At 45.9% G+C, this 12,433-nt stretch overlaps 17 non-coding genes across 17 annotated transcripts; all 17 read right to left on the reverse strand.

Moving 5' to 3' along the window:
* Positions 1-583: 583 nt before the first annotated feature.
* trnac-gca (transfer RNA cysteine (anticodon GCA)) lies at positions 584-655 on the reverse strand. Its single transcript has one exon. It is a non-coding gene; the product is annotated as a tRNA-Cys (tRNA).
* A 202-nt stretch (positions 656-857) lies between these two features.
* Positions 858-939, reverse strand: trnas-gcu (transfer RNA serine (anticodon GCU)). The gene has a single exon. It is a non-coding gene; the product is annotated as a tRNA-Ser (tRNA).
* Positions 940-1,744: 805 nt separating this feature from the next.
* On the reverse strand, positions 1,745-1,817 carry trnav-aac (transfer RNA valine (anticodon AAC)). Its single transcript has one exon. It is a non-coding gene; the product is annotated as a tRNA-Val (tRNA).
* Positions 1,818-2,653: 836 nt separating this feature from the next.
* On the reverse strand, positions 2,654-2,725 carry trnac-gca (transfer RNA cysteine (anticodon GCA)). Its single transcript has one exon. It is a non-coding gene; the product is annotated as a tRNA-Cys (tRNA).
* Positions 2,726-2,927: 202 nt separating this feature from the next.
* Positions 2,928-3,009, reverse strand: trnas-gcu (transfer RNA serine (anticodon GCU)). Its single transcript has one exon. It is a non-coding gene; the product is annotated as a tRNA-Ser (tRNA).
* Positions 3,010-3,814: 805 nt separating this feature from the next.
* On the reverse strand, positions 3,815-3,887 carry trnav-aac (transfer RNA valine (anticodon AAC)). Its single transcript has one exon. It is a non-coding gene; the product is annotated as a tRNA-Val (tRNA).
* An 837-nt stretch (positions 3,888-4,724) lies between these two features.
* Positions 4,725-4,796, reverse strand: trnac-gca (transfer RNA cysteine (anticodon GCA)). Its single transcript has one exon. It is a non-coding gene; the product is annotated as a tRNA-Cys (tRNA).
* Positions 4,797-4,998: 202 nt separating this feature from the next.
* Positions 4,999-5,080, reverse strand: trnas-gcu (transfer RNA serine (anticodon GCU)). Its single transcript has one exon. It is a non-coding gene; the product is annotated as a tRNA-Ser (tRNA).
* An 805-nt stretch (positions 5,081-5,885) lies between these two features.
* trnav-aac (transfer RNA valine (anticodon AAC)) lies at positions 5,886-5,958 on the reverse strand. The gene has a single exon. It is a non-coding gene; the product is annotated as a tRNA-Val (tRNA).
* An 836-nt stretch (positions 5,959-6,794) lies between these two features.
* On the reverse strand, positions 6,795-6,866 carry trnac-gca (transfer RNA cysteine (anticodon GCA)). Its single transcript has one exon. It is a non-coding gene; the product is annotated as a tRNA-Cys (tRNA).
* Positions 6,867-7,068: 202 nt separating this feature from the next.
* On the reverse strand, positions 7,069-7,150 carry trnas-gcu (transfer RNA serine (anticodon GCU)). Its single transcript has one exon. It is a non-coding gene; the product is annotated as a tRNA-Ser (tRNA).
* Positions 7,151-7,955: 805 nt separating this feature from the next.
* On the reverse strand, positions 7,956-8,028 carry trnav-aac (transfer RNA valine (anticodon AAC)). Its single transcript has one exon. It is a non-coding gene; the product is annotated as a tRNA-Val (tRNA).
* Positions 8,029-8,864: 836 nt separating this feature from the next.
* On the reverse strand, positions 8,865-8,936 carry trnac-gca (transfer RNA cysteine (anticodon GCA)). The gene has a single exon. It is a non-coding gene; the product is annotated as a tRNA-Cys (tRNA).
* A 478-nt stretch (positions 8,937-9,414) lies between these two features.
* trnas-gcu (transfer RNA serine (anticodon GCU)) lies at positions 9,415-9,496 on the reverse strand. Its single transcript has one exon. It is a non-coding gene; the product is annotated as a tRNA-Ser (tRNA).
* Positions 9,497-10,301: 805 nt separating this feature from the next.
* trnav-aac (transfer RNA valine (anticodon AAC)) lies at positions 10,302-10,374 on the reverse strand. The gene has a single exon. It is a non-coding gene; the product is annotated as a tRNA-Val (tRNA).
* Positions 10,375-11,232: 858 nt separating this feature from the next.
* Positions 11,233-11,304, reverse strand: trnac-gca (transfer RNA cysteine (anticodon GCA)). Its single transcript has one exon. It is a non-coding gene; the product is annotated as a tRNA-Cys (tRNA).
* A 474-nt stretch (positions 11,305-11,778) lies between these two features.
* trnas-gcu (transfer RNA serine (anticodon GCU)) lies at positions 11,779-11,864 on the reverse strand. The gene has a single exon. It is a non-coding gene; the product is annotated as a tRNA-Ser (tRNA).
* Between the last annotated feature and the right edge of the window lie 569 nt (positions 11,865-12,433).

Consider the following 12,433-nt stretch of genomic DNA (forward strand, 5'->3'; position numbering starts at 1 on the left):
GCTGGTCGGCTACTGTCCTGCAGACTTCAGTTTCAACCCACCTCCAACACACCAGTCTGTAATGATCAAGCAACCCTTAACACCTTGATAAGCTGCTTCAGCTAAGTTTCATTGGGGTTGGAGCTAAATCTGCAGGGCGGGAGCTCACCAGGAGCAGGGTCAGAGACCCCTGGTATTGTGTGAGCACACAATTCGTGAGCTTTGGCTTCACGTCGTATGGGATTTACTCGTTCAGTGTACGTTGACATTTAGCCATGACTGTGCTGAAATGGCACGGTGTATTCTCATCTTTAGCGTTAGAACAGCGTAGGCAACGCCGGTCCTGAAGTGCCGCAATCCTGCAGATTTTATTTCCAACCCTAAATAAACGTCATCCACCTGTGGTTCTCAGGTGACCTTTAGACCTTGATTAGCCTGTTCATGTGGGCCTGATTGGAGCTGGAGCTGAACTCTGCAGGGCTGCTGCACTCCAGGACCGACGTTTGCCTAACCCTACGTTAAAAGGATCCATGATGAACTTTGAGTCCGAATATTAACGCGGCAAACTACCGCAAGAGCCTACGGACACACAGGCTTACAGCCAAGGGGGCACCCGGATTTGAACCGGGGACCCCTTGATCTGCAGTCAAATGCTCTACCACTGAGCTATACCCCCTCTGAGAAAACACGCGACTGAAGAATTGAAAAATCATCATGTGTTATGCTTCACCACAGTTAAAGCTGTCTTGATAATGTCCAAGTGCATCCAAACACGTTGCTTTCTCTACTGGGTAGCAGACCACTCCTAGAGGTGTGGGAAACAACTTAACCTTCGGCAATGTTGCGTCTTAAAGACAGTTCAACATCACAAGGACAGACGACGAGGATGGGATTCGAACCCACGCGTGCAGAGCACAATGGATTAGCAGTCCATCGCCTTAACCACTCGGCCACCTCGTCCTGTGAAACTTTCCCGTAACCCCTGCCGTTGGGCATTTTGCGATTCCTAAATTACCAGCAAGTACGTACTAGCGTGCATCAAATTGTTTCCGTTGTTTGTGTAATTAAATGTTATCTTTTAGAAAGCGTTCATTTTGGCCTGACAGAAGGGAAACGCCTGAAGAGAACTGTGCATGAGCAATCCATCGCCTTAGACATGTTTAGAAATAATTTCAAGGACTGACCTGGGGTTTGATTGGGGTTCTTTTTCAAAATAGTTTTCAACGGATTTCAACATGAAACAGGCAAAAAGCAAAGGAGACATTCAAGACTTTATGTAAAGGGAACAAGAGGTTTTCATTGGCTTATCTACACAGCCAACTGGCTGCGTAATGTTGACTAAACCTCAGTACACTTACCTGCCGTACGTTCATCTAACACTAACCGACGATCAGGTTTACAATAACGTGCATCAAACTGATGTAACTGTTGAGGTAGTTAAATCAACATGACCAAAACCCTGTCATATCTCTAACAAAGTGTTTATTTCAGTCGATCCGAGGACTTTTTGTGATAACCACATCACCACAGAAACCTGTTCCTTTGGATTCTTTGTTTATTTTGATAGATTTGGCCACACATTTTCTCTCTGTGCAACACTTTCCAAAGGGGCAATGCTTTTCGTCCACTTGAGAACTGGCCACCTTTCATGCGTGAAGCGAATGTGACGGGCGGAACTGTGTGTAACTTTAAAAGTGCTTCAAGACACAAGGAGTAACGTGTCTCAAGAAAGGCATTTAACTCGCAGCGTATCAAAAGGACGCGCTGTTTCTGCCCGGTTTCGAACCGAGGACCTTTCGCGTGTTAGGCGAACGTGATAACCACTACACTACAGAAACCTACATGATGTGAAACTTGGTTGTATCAACGGATTTTGTCACATATTTTGCACTCGTTTGAAGGGACCGCACAAACTGTATGAGAAAGGCGGTGCATTTCCCAGAAATGCATGGATGCTTCTTCTGAAACCGGCAAACAGCCACACACTTCTTAGTTCGGGTATCTCTCCGATTTGTTTCAGAGGTGAAGTGTGAGCAGTCAAGTCGCAGCTGTGCGATCTGACCGAATAACGCAGGTATCTCCAAACCTGCTGCTGGTCGGCTACTGTCCTGCAGACTTCAGTTTCAACCCACCTCCAACACACCAGTCTGTAATGATCAAGCAACCCTTAACACCTTGATAAGCTGCTTCAGCTAAGTTTCATTGGGGTTGGAGCTAAATCTGCAGGGCGGAAGCTCACCAGGAGCAGGGTCAGAGACCCCTGGAATTGTGTGAGCACACAATTCGTGAGCTTTGGCTTCACGTCGTATGGGATTTACTCGTTCAGTGTACGTTGACATTTAGCCATGACTGTGCTGAAATGGCACGGTGTATTCTCATCTTTAGCGTTAGAACAGCGTAGGCAACGCCGGTCCTGAAGTGCCGCAATCCTGCAGATTTTATTTCCAACCCTAAATAAACGTCATCCACCTGTGGTTCTCAGGTGACCTTTAGACCTTGATTAGCCTGTTCATGTGGGCCTGATTGGAGCTGGAGCTGAACTCTGCAGGGCTGCTGCACTCCAGGACCGACGTTTGCCTAACCCTACGTTAAAAGGATCCATGATGAACTTTGAGTCCGAATATTAACGCGGCAAACTACCGCAAGAGCCTACGGACACACAGGCTTACAGCCAAGGGGGCACCCGGATTTGAACCGGGGACCCCTTGATCTGCAGTCAAATGCTCTACCACTGAGCTATACCCCCTCTGAGAAAACACGCGACTGAAGAATTGAAAAATCATCATGTGTTATGCTTCACCACAGTTAAAGCTGTCTTGATAATGTCCAAGTGCATCCAAACACGTTGCTTTCTCTACTGGGTAGCAGACCACTCCTAGAGGTGTGGGAAACAACTTAACCTTCGGCAATGTTGCGTCTTAAAGACAGTTCAACATCACAAGGACAGACGACGAGGATGGGATTCGAACCCACGTGTGCAGAGCACAATGGATTAGCAGTCCATCGCCTTAACCACTCGGCCACCTCGTCCTGTGAAACTTTCCCGTAACCCCTGCCGTTGGGCATTTTGCGATTCCTAAATTACCAGCAAGTACGTACTAGCGTGCATCAAATTGTTTCCGTTGTTTGTGTAATTAAATGTTATCTTTTAGAAAGCGTTCATTTTGGCCTGACAGAAGGGAAACGCCTGAAGAGAACTGTGCATGAGCAATCCATCGCCTTAGACATGTTTAGAAATAATTTCAAGGACTGACCTGGGGTTTGATTGGGGTTCTTTTTCAAAATAGTTTTCAACGGATTTCAACATGAAACAGGCAAAAAGCAAAGGAGACATTCAAGACTTTATGTAAAGGGAACAAGAGGTTTTCATTGGCTTATCTACACAGCCAACTGGCTGCGTAATGTTGACTAAACCTCAGTACACTTACCTGCCGTACGTTCATCTAACACTAACCGACGATCAGGTTTACAATAACGTGCATCAAACTGATGTAACTGTTGAGGTAGTTAAATCAACATGACCAAAACCCTGTCATATCTCTAACAAAGTGTTTATTTCAGTCGATCCGAGGACTTTTTGTGATAACCACATCACCACAGAAACCTGTTCCTTTGGATTCTTTGTTTATTTTGATAGATTTGGCCACACATTTTCTCTCTGTGCAACACTTTCCAAAGGGGCAATGCTTTTCGTCCACTTGAGAACTGGCCACCTTTCATGCGTGAAGCGAATGTGACGGGCGGAACTGTGTGTAACTTTAAAAGTGCTTCAAGACACAAGGAGTAACGTGTCTCAAGAAAGGCATTTAACTCGCAGCGTATCAAAAGGACGCGCTATTTGTGCCCGGTTTCGAACCGAGGACCTTTCGCGTGTTAGGCGAACGTGATAACCACTACACTACAGAAACCTACATGATGTGAAACTTGGTTGTATCAACGGATTTTGTCACATATTTTGCACTCGTTTGAAGGGACCGCACAAACTGTATGAGAAAGGCGGTGCATTTCCCAGAAATGCATGGATGCTTCTTCTGAAACCGGCAAACAGCCACACACTTCTTAGTTCAGGTATCTCTCCGATTTGTTTCAGAGGTGAAGTGTGAGCAGTCAAGTCGCAGCTGTGCGATCTGACCGAATAACGCAGGTATCTCCAAACCTGCTGCTGGTCGGCTACTGTCCTGCAGACTTCAGTTTCAACCCACCTCCAACACACCAGTCTGTAATGATCAAGCAACCCTTAACACCTTGATAAGCTGCTTCAGCTAAGTTTCATTGGGGTTGGAGCTAAATCTGCAGGGCGGAAGCTCACCAGGAGCAGGGTCAGAGACCCCTGGTATTGTGCGAGCACACAATTCGTGAGCTTTGGCTTCATGTCGTATGGGATTTACTCGTTCAGTGTACGTTGACATTTAGCCATGACTGTGCTGAAATGGCACGGTGTATTATCATCTTTAGCGTTAGAACAGCGGTAGGCAACGCCGGTCCTGAAGTGCCGCAATCCTGCAGATTTTATTTCCAACCCTAAATAAACGTCATCCACCTGTGGTTCTCAGGTGACCTTTAGACCTTGATTAGCCTGTTCATGTGGGCCTGATTGGAGCTGGAGCTGAACTCTGCAGGGCTGCTGCACTCCAGGACCGACGTTTGCCTAACCCTACGTTAAAAGGATCCATGATGAACTTTGAGTCCGAATATTAACGCGGCAAACTACCGCAAGAGCCTACGGACACACAGGCTTACAGCCAAGGGGGCACCCGGATTTGAACCGGGGACCCCTTGATCTGCAGTCAAATGCTCTACCACTGAGCTACACCCCCTCTAAGAAAACACGCGACTGAAGAATTGAAAAATCATCATGTGTTATGCTTCACCACAGTTAAAGCTGTCTTGATAATGTCCAAGTGCATCCAAACACGTTGCTTTCTCTACTGGGTAGCAGACCACTCCTAGAGGTGTGGGAAACAACTTAACCTTCGGCAATGTTGCGTCTTAAAGACAGTTCAACATCACAAGGACAGACGACGAGGATGGGATTCGAACCCACGCGTGCAGAGCACAATGGATTAGCAGTCCATCGCCTTAACCACTCGGCCACCTCGTCCTGTGAAACTTTCCCGTAACCCCTGCCGTTGGGCATTTTGCGATTCCTAAATTACCAGCAAGTACGTACTAGCGTGCATCAAATTGTTTCCGTTGTTTGTGTAATTAAATGTTATCTTTTAGAAAGCGTTCATTTTGGCCTGACAGAAGGGAAACGCCTGAAGAGAACTGTGCATGAGCAATCCATCGCCTTAGACATGTTTAGAAATAATTTCAAGGACTGACCTGGGGTTTGATTGGGGTTCTTTTTCAAAATAGTTTTCAACGGATTTCAACATGAAACAGGCAAAAAGCAAAGGAGACATTCAAGACTTTATGTAAAGGGAACAAGAGGTTTTCATTGGCTTATCTACACAGCCAACTGGCTGCGTAATGTTGACTAAACCTCAGTACACTTACCTGCCGTACGTTCATCTAACACTAACCGACGATCAGGTTTACAATAACGTGCATCAAACTGATGTAACTGTTGAGGTAGTTAAATCAACATGACCAAAACCCTGTCATATCTCTAACAAAGTGTTTATTTCAGTCGATCCGAGGACTTTTTGTGATAACCACATCACCACAGAAACCTGTTCCTTTGGATTCTTTGTTTATTTTGATAGATTTGGCCACACATTTTCTCTCTGTGCAACACTTTCCAAAGGGGCAATGCTTTTCGTCCACTTGAGAACTGGCCACCTTTCATGCGTGAAGCGAATGTGACGGGCGGAACTGTGTGTAACTTTAAAAGTGCTTCAAGACACAAGGAGTAACGTGTCTCAAGAAAGGCATTTAACTCGCAGCGTATCAAAAGGACGCGCTGTTTCTGCCCGGTTTCGAACCGAGGACCTTTCGCGTGTTAGGCGAACGTGATAACCACTACACTACAGAAACCTACATGATGTGAAACTTGGTTGTATCAACGGATTTTGTCACATATTTTGCACTCGTTTGAAGGGACCGCACAAACTGTATGAGAAAGGCGGTGCATTTCCCAGAAATGCATGGATGCTTCTTCTGAAACCGGCAAACAGCCACACACTTCTTAGTTCGGGTATCTCTCCGATTTGTTTCAGAGGTGAAGTGTGAGCAGTCAAGTCGCAGCTGTGCGATCTGACCGAATAACGCAGGTATCTCCAAACCTGCTGCTGGTCGGCTACTGTCCTGCAGACTTCAGTTTCAACCCACCTCCAACACACCAGTCTGTAATGATCAAGCAACCCTTAACACCTTGATAAGCTGCTTCAGCTAAGTTTCATTGGGGTTGGAGCTAAATCTGCAGGGCGGAAGCTCACCAGGAGCAGGGTCAGAGACCCCTGGAATTGTGTGAGCACACAATTCGTGAGCTTTGGCTTCACGTCGTATGGGATTTACTCGTTCAGTGTACGTTGACATTTAGCCATGACTGTGCTGAAATGGCACGGTGTATTCTCATCTTTAGCGTTAGAACAGCGTAGGCAACGCCGGTCCTGAAGTGCCGCAATCCTGCAGATTTTATTTCCAACCCTAAATAAACGTCATCCACCTGTGGTTCTCAGGTGACCTTTAGACCTTGATTAGCCTGTTCATGTGGGCCTGATTGGAGCTGGAGCTGAACTCTGCAGGGCTGCTGCACTCCAGGACCGACGTTTGCCTAACCCTACGTTAAAAGGATCCATGATGAACTTTGAGTCCGAATATTAACGCGGCAAACTACCGCAAGAGCCTACGGACACACAGGCTTACAGCCAAGGGGGCACCCGGATTTGAACCGGGGACCCCTTGATCTGCAGTCAAATGCTCTACCACTGAGCTATACCCCCTCTGAGAAAACACGCGACTGAAGAATTGAAAAATCATCATGTGTTATGCTTCACCACAGTTAAAGCTGTCTTGATAATGTCCAAGTGCATCCAAACACGTTGCTTTCTCTACTGGGTAGCAGACCACTCCTAGAGGTGTGGGAAACAACTTAACCTTCGGCAATGTTGCGTCTTAAAGACAGTTCAACATCACAAGGACAGACGACGAGGATGGGATTCGAACCCACGCGTGCAGAGCACAATGGATTAGCAGTCCATCGCCTTAACCACTCGGCCACCTCGTCCTGTGAAACTTTCCCGTAACCCCTGCCGTTGGGCATTTTGCGATTCCTAAATTACCAGCAAGTACGTACTAGCGTGCATCAAATTGTTTCCGTTGTTTGTGTAATTAAATGTTATCTTTTAGAAAGCGTTCATTTTGGCCTGACAGAAGGGAAACGCCTGAAGAGAACTGTGCATGAGCAATCCATCGCCTTAGACATGTTTAGAAATAATTTCAAGGACTGACCTGGGGTTTGATTGGGGTTCTTTTTCAAAATAGTTTTCAACGGATTTCAACATGAAACAGGCAAAAAGCAAAGGAGACATTCAAGACTTTATGTAAAGGGAACAAGAGGTTTTCATTGGCTTATCTACACAGCCAACTGGCTGCGTAATGTTGACTAAACCTCAGTACACTTACCTGCCGTACGTTCATCTAACACTAACCGACGATCAGGTTTACAATAACGTGCATCAAACTGATGTAACTGTTGAGGTAGTTAAATCAACATGACCAAAACCCTGTCATATCTCTAACAAAGTGTTTATTTCAGTCGATCCGAGGACTTTTTGTGATAACCACATCACCACAGAAACCTGTTCCTTTGGATTCTTTGTTTATTTTGATAGATTTGGCCACACATTTTCTCTCTGTGCAACACTTTCCAAAGGGGCAATGCTTTTCGTCCACTTGAGAACTGGCCACCTTTCATGCGTGAAGCGAATGTGACGGGCGGAACTGTGTGTAACTTTAAAAGTGCTTCAAGACACAAGGAGTAACGTGTCTCAAGAAAGGCATTTAACTCGCAGCGTATCAAAAGGACGCGCTGTTTCTGCCCGGTTTCGAACCGAGGACCTTTCGCGTGTTAGGCGAACGTGATAACCACTACACTACAGAAACCTACATGATGTGAAACTTGGTTGTATCAACGGATTTTGTCACATATTTTGCACTCGTTTGAAGGGACCGCACAAACTGTATGAGAAAGGCGGTGCATTTCCCAGAAATGCATGGATGCTTCTTCTGAAACCGGCAAACAGCCACACACTTCTTAGTTCGGGTATCTCTCCGATTTGTTTCAGAGGTGAAGTGTGAGCAGTCAAGTCGCAGCTGTGCGATCTGACCGAATAACGCAGGTATCTCCAAACCTGCTGCTGGTCGGCTACTGTCCTGCAGACTTCAGTTTCAACCCACCTCCAACACACCAGTCTGTAATGATCAAGCAACCCTTAACACCTTGATAAGCTGCTTCAGCTAAGTTTCATTGGGGTTGGAGCTAAATCTGCAGGGCGGAAGCTCACCAGGAGCAGGGTCAGAGACCCCTGGAATTGTGTGAGCACACAATTCGTGAGCTTTGGCTTCACGTCGTATGGGATTTACTCGTTCAGTGTACGTTGACATTTAGCCATGACTGTGCTGAAATGGCACGGTGTATTCTCATCTTTAGCGTTAGAACAGCGTAGGCAACGCCGGTCCTGAAGTGCCGCAATCCTGCAGATTTTATTTCCAACCCTAAATAAACGTCATCCACCTGTGGTTCTCAGGTGACCTTTAGACCTTGATTAGCCTGTTCATGTGGGCCTGATTGGAGCTGGAGCTGAACTCTGCAGGGCTGCTGCACTCCAGGACCGACGTTTGCCTAACCCTACGTTAAAAGGATCCATGATGAACTTTGAGTCCGAATATTAACGCGGCAAACTACCGCAAGAGCCTACGGACACACAGGCTTACAGCAAAGGGGGCACCCGGATTTGAACCGGGGACCCCTTGATCTGCAGTCAAATGCTCTACCACTGAGCTATACCCTCTCTGAGAAAACACGTGACTGAAGAATTGAAAAATCATCATGTGTTATGCTTCACCACAGTTAAAGCTGTCTTGATAATGTCCAAGTGAACGGTTAGACCTCCCTATCTGCGTTTAAACGCTCTAGCACTGACCTATAAAAATTGTGCTAGAGACAACGTATGTTTTCAACCATTCCGCTAAGGTTTTTCAGTTGTTATGATTCCTGTTCTGTTCCTCTTACAGCAAACATCAACAAAGGTAAATCCGCTCAACCCAGTCTTTACCACTTTCTAGACAGTTGGCACATAGCATGGACTTTAAAGTCTGAAAACACTCAAGTGTCCCTCAGAGACTCTGGATTGTAAGCACTTCAAAACTGATGCAAAGAAAACACGTTGCTTTCTCTACGGGGTAGCAGACCACTCCTAGAGGTGTGGGAAACAACTTAACCTTCGGCAATGTTGCGTCTTAAAGACAGTTCAACGTCACAAGGACGGACGACGAGGATGGGATTCGAACCCACGCGTGCAGAGCACAATGGATTAGCAGTCCATCGCCTTAACCACTCGGCCACCTCGTCCAGTGAAACTTTCCCGTAACCCCTGCCGTTGGGCATTTTGCGATTCCTAAATTACCAGCAAGTACGTACTAGCGTGCATCAAATTGTTTCCGTTGTTTGTGTAATTAAATGTTATCTTTTAGAAAGCGTTCATTTTGGCCTGACAGAAGGGAAACGCCTGAAGAGAACTGTGCATGAGCAATCCATCGCCTTAGACATGTTTAGAAATAATTTCAAGGACTGACCTGGGGTTTGATTGGGGTTCTTTTTCAAAATAGTTTTCAACGGATTTCAACATGAAACAGGCAAAAAGCAAAGGAGACATTCAAGACTTTATGTAAAGGAAACAAGTGGTTTTCATTGGCTTATCTACACAGCCAACTGGCTGCGTAATGTTGACTAAACCTCAGTACACTTACCTGCCGTACGTTCAACTAACACTAACCGACGATCAGGTTTACAATAACGTGCATCAAACTGATGTAACTGTTGAGGTAGTTAAATCAACATGACCAAAACCCTGTCATATCTCTAACAAAGTGTTTATTTCAGTCGAACCGAGGACTTTTTGTGATAACCACATCACCACAGAAACCTGTTCCTTTGGATTCTTTGTTTATTTTGATAGATTTGGCCACACATTTTCTCTCTGTGCAACACTTTCCAAAGGGGAAATGCTTTTCGTCCACATGAGAACTGGCCACCTTTCATGCGTGAAGCGAATGTGACGGGCGGAACTGTGTGTAACTTTAAAAGTGCTTCAAGACACAAGGAGTAACGTGTCTCAAGAAAGGCATTTAACTCGCAGCGTATCAAAAGGACGTGCTGTTTCTGCCCGGTTTCGAACCGAGGACCTTTCGCGTGTTAGGCGAACGTGATAACCACTACACTACAGAAACCTACATGATGTGAAACTTGGTTGTATCAATGGATTTTGTCACATATTTTGCACTCGTTTGAAGGGACCGCACAAACTGTATGAGAAAGGCGGTGCATTTCCCAGAAATGCATGGATGCTTCTTCTGAAACCGGCAAACAGCCACACACTTCTTAGTTCGGGTATCTCTCCGATTTGTTTCAGAGGTGAAGTGTGAGCAGTCAAGTCGCAGCTGTGCGATCTGACCGAATAACGCAGGTATCTCCAAACCTGCTGCTGGTCGGCTACTGTCCTGCAGACTTCAGTTTCAACCCACCTCCAACACACCAGTCTGAAATGATCAAGCAACCCTTAACACCTTGATAAGCTGCTTCAGCTAAGTTTCATTGGGGTTGGAGCTAAATCTGCAGGGCGGAAGCTCACCAGGAGCAGGGTCAGAGACCCCTGGTATTGTGTGAGCACACAATTCGTGAGCTTTGGCTTCACGTCGTATGGGATTTACTCGTTCAGTGTACGTTGGCATTTAGCCATGACTGTGCTGAAATGGCACGGTGTATTCTCATCTTTAGCGTTAGAACAGGGGTAGGCAACGCCGGTCCTGAAGTGCCGCAATCCTGCAGATTTTATTTCCAACCCTAAATAAACGTCATCCACCTGTGGTTCTCAGGTGACCGTTAGACCTTGATTAGCCTGTTCATGTGGGCCTGATTGGAGCTGGAGCTGAACTCTGCAGGGCTGCTGCAGAACTCTGCAGGGCTGCTGCACTCCAGGACCGACGTTTGCCTAACCCTACGTTAAAAGGATCCATGATGAACTTTGAGTCCGAATATTAACGCGGCAAACTACCGCAAGTGCCTACGGACACACAGGCTTACAGCCAAGGGGGCACCCGGATTTGAACCGGGGACCCCTTGATCTGCAGTCAAATGCTCTACCACTGAGCTATACCCCCTCTGAGAAAACACGTTACTTAAGAATTGAAAAATCATCATGTGTTATGCTTCACCACAGTTAAAGCTGTCTTGATAATGTCCAAGTGAACGGTTAGACCTCCCTATCTGCGTTTAAACGCTCTAGCACTGACCTATAATAATTGTGCTAGAGACAACGTATGTTTTCAACCATTCCGCTAAGGTTTTTCAGTTGTTATGATTCCTGTTCTGTTCCTCTTACAGCAAACATCAACAAAGGTAAATCCGCTCAACCCAGTCTTTACCACTTTCTAGACAGTTGGCACATAGCATGGACTTTAAAGTCTGAAAACACTCAAGTGTCCCTCAGAGACTCTGGATTGTAAGCACTTCAAAACTGATGCAAAGAAAACACGTTGCTTTCTCTACGGGGTAGCAGACCACTCCTAGAGGTGTGGGAAACAACTTAACCTTCGGCAATGTTGCGTCTTAAAGACAGTTCAACGTCACAAGGACGGACGACAAGGATGGGATTCGAACCCACGCGTGCAGAGCACAATGGATTAGCAGTCCATCGCCTTAACCACTCGGCCACCTGTTCCTGTGAAACTTTCCCGTAACCCCTGCCGTTGGGCATTTTGCGATTCCTAAATTACCAGCAAGTAGGTACTAGCGTGCATCAAATTGTTTCCGTTGTTTGTGTAATTAAATGTTATCTTTTAGAAAGCGTTCATTTTGGCCTGACAAAAGGGAAACGCCTGAAGAGAACTGTGCATGAGCAATCCATCGCCTTAGACATGTTTAGAAATAATTTCAAGGACTGACCTGGGGTTTGATTGGGGTTCTTTTTCAAAATAGTTTTCAACGGATTTCAACATGAAACAGGCAAAAAGCAAAGGAGACATTCAAGACTTTATGTAAAGGGAACAAGAGGTTTTCATTGGCTTATCTACACAGCCAACTGGCTGCGTAATGTTGACTAAACCTCAGTACACTTACCTGCCGTACGTTCAACTAACACTAACCGACGATCAGGTTTACAATAACGTGCATCAAACTGATGTAACTGTTGAGGTAGTTAAATCAACATGACCAAAACCCTGTCATATCTCTAACAAAGTGTTTATTTCAGTCGATCCGAGGACTTTTTGTGATAACCACATCACCACA

Source organism: Paramisgurnus dabryanus, chromosome 14 (assembly GCF_030506205.2).
Source record: "Paramisgurnus dabryanus chromosome 14, PD_genome_1.1, whole genome shotgun sequence".
Lineage (NCBI taxonomy): Eukaryota > Metazoa > Chordata > Actinopteri > Cypriniformes > Cobitidae > Paramisgurnus > Paramisgurnus dabryanus.